Source organism: Eschscholzia californica, unplaced genomic scaffold (genome assembly GCF_041429995.1).
Source record: "Eschscholzia californica isolate CP2 unplaced genomic scaffold, dmEscCali1.0.p SCAF_2, whole genome shotgun sequence".
Lineage (NCBI taxonomy): Eukaryota > Viridiplantae > Streptophyta > Magnoliopsida > Ranunculales > Papaveraceae > Eschscholzia > Eschscholzia californica.
Window position 1 is genome coordinate 46,388,219 of NW_028238309.1, and position 3,067 is coordinate 46,391,285.

A 3,067-nucleotide genomic window follows, 5' to 3' on the forward strand; every position below is an offset into this window, starting at 1 on the left:
ATTTACACCGAAGTTCAATAAATCCTAGATTTATACTCTCATGATATCAAACCTGCGACTTCCATATTGCGTGGCAAATGTCCAATCACTACACCGAAAAGTGGTGGACAAGACTGTTTTAATTAGGTGGAACAAACAAAATCGTATATGATTAACTCATGTGGTATTACATGTTTTAAGTTTCAAATATTCTGGCATTAGTCATTGCCTTTGTCTAATTGCCATGATAAGAAACATCCTAAACTCTTACTCGGGTATTAGTCATTGCCTTAGTGCAATTTTTGTCTAATTTTGTGAAAGGCGTCTATCTTCACTCCTACAAAAACAGAAACGAGGGATCTCTTGCATATAAGACCGCATAGCGCAGTGGATTAGCGCGTTTGACTTCGGATCAAAAGGTCGTGGGTTCGACTCCCACTGTGGTCGGAATTTTTTTCCGTCTTCTATTCTTTCCTACTCCTTCCCGGCTTTTCAGGTTGACAATCTTTCTCCCAATATTATAGTGTTGGTTTTAAAACATAAATATAGAAAAGAAAATTTTAGTTTTTATTATTAATCTTTAGAGATTCTTTTATCATTTAACATAGTAGAAAGGAAAAATGTATCCTCAGTAATACTGAATTTAAAAATAAGAATACATTAGATTATAAATTTTGTTACGTACATAAAATTAATACGTAATTGAATCTGATTATTTGGTCGACTTTACTAGAGGGTCTGTATCTGTTCGATTGCAAGTTGTTTTCATTCAGCTAATAATTTCTCATTCATGTATTGGATTTGTCATGTTCTCAATAGTAGACTAGTAGTTTCGTTGAGAATTTCCAAACTATGGTAATTGCCGAACAATACACATGAGTGACCTTTAAGTAATCCAAGAATTTCATGTAAACAATGAAATACAAATTTTAGTTGTACTAAAAGAAATCAACTTGCTTACGTACGATAAATATAAAATTATTTCGTCATCTGATAATCACGAAACCCACAATTCGATAACGTATCTGCAAAGAAATAAGATGAGTGGATTAAGAGTCAACATATCGTGGTCCTAATCCTATATTAATCTATTCCTCATTCCTTCTAATGGCAAGTTTGTTATTTGACTTTGTCAAAATTAAATTTGCTAAATTAGTTTGACTTTGTCATCTATCTATGTCCACTTGCTTCTTAAATTAAAAATCATTGGAAAGTAAAGCAATTGGTATATACATACATAATATCATATTAATCTAGACAGGAAGACTTCGATTTGTTTTGTTTTTCGATGAAAAGATGACTTTGATTGTAGTCGACCACACTTGTTTTGTTTTTCGATGAAAAGATGACTTTGATTGTAGTCGACCACAAGTCAGCCACATCCTTTTGGATTGATAAGACCATTGTGAGATCATTGACTGATGAAGCACTAACTAAGGCTTCACATTTTCTCTAAAAAAAGAAAAAAGAAAAAACTAAGGCCTCTCAATCACATGGATTGCTAAGAGTCACGGCGACGAGCTAGTTCTATGATGGATTAGACAAGTCCACAAATATGGAATGAAAGTTTCATGAGTGGAGAAGTATTCCCAACATGGGATGGGAAGACTTCTCACAATTAGATTTTAATATAACATCCTGTGTTATACACAGTGTAGCGCAGACAGTTACAGGGTAAAGTTTTGACAAACATCAGAACTACAGCAGGCCAGAGGGGGCCATGGGCCCCTGGACCACGCCGCAGTGGCTTCTACTGTTACCATGATTCTCTAAGAATGTTAATTGAAATAGAATGTAAGAAGTTAACAAGTTAAGTGTTCTTGCCTTTTTGGTAGCAGTATGTGGCTATAATCCAAGTGAAGGGGTTCAACCCAACCAGAACTTAAAAGATTTTGATTTAGTCTGTATTTTTTTCTTATCAATTTAGAAAATATTTAACAAATTTTTTTTATTGAAAACCTCATATTTGATATTAGTTTCTAATTAATGGCACTACTCTTAATTATTTCACGTTATATATAAAGATCATTTCTTGTAAGTGAAGTATAAATATAAAATATAAATAAATTGTCAAACAAAAACAACCGATTTTGTATGACAGTGGCCCCCTTTAGTCTTTAATCCTGGATCTAAACAACGTGATCCTTTCTTTCTTAGGTGGAAAACTTTCGAGTGTTTCTGAGTGTTCCAGAGGGAGGCTTAGTAACATTCATAATCTAATGCAGAACTGAAGAATATGGTGGAATATGTTAGAAGCTCAGGAAAATTCTATAGTACTGAAAGGTTCTAAAATAATATAGGGGAACTCTAAGCCTTAGCAGTTTTCGATATTCTCCGCGCTTTAGACACCTCGAGCCCCTGTCCACAGGTACATGGTGAAGACAGACGATTTGTCCGACCATCAGAATGTCCAGCGACACCGTGGACAAAACCATGTACCTGTGGGCATACACGATTCGTCCTCACTTAGCCACCGCCCACCGTGGTGTGAGGTCTTGTTCCACACCAGAAGACCTCGATATTGGCGAAAACATACGAGTCGCCCGACCATCAGAATACGCAGTTACACCGTGGACTCCCCCCCCCCCCCCCCCCCTCCACCTAGCCACCACGTATCGTGGTGGGAGGTGTTGTTCCACACCAAGAGACCACTACACTTACTGAGCTTGAGCTTTCAACCCAAGCTCTGAAGCTCTCGCTAGCGATGTGGGACTACTGCACCCTTAATCGTAAAATGAACCTAACACATGAGCGAGATTCATTCATCTTCAACTTAGCTTCCTTGCTAATTTAAAGATGAATGTGTTGTTTTATTTCTGACGCTCATAATTGCCATCATCTCCATCTTGTCATCATCTTCAAATTTCAAAGATTCGTGCTCGGTTTAAGCAATTTGTTATACTTCACTTTTGAGATCTGGAAGCATCTTTAAGAACTTCTAACTAAATAAATATTGACATACTGACATTAGACTTACGTATTCTACAATGTGTGTTAAATTAATAGCGTGTTGATGGTGATGATCGATGTTAGAGTTTGGGTTGTTTATGTTTGATAAAATTACAAGAATAAATGAAGTATTAGATTT

At 36.1% G+C, this 3,067-nt stretch overlaps 1 non-coding gene across 1 annotated transcript; it reads left to right on the plus strand.

Annotated features, from left to right (window-relative positions):
• The first annotated feature begins 352 nt into the window (after window positions 1–352).
• On the plus strand, window positions 353–426 carry TRNAR-UCG (transfer RNA arginine (anticodon UCG)). The gene has a single exon. It is a non-coding gene; the product is annotated as a tRNA-Arg (tRNA).
• The last annotated feature ends 2,641 nt before the right edge of the window (window positions 427–3,067 follow it).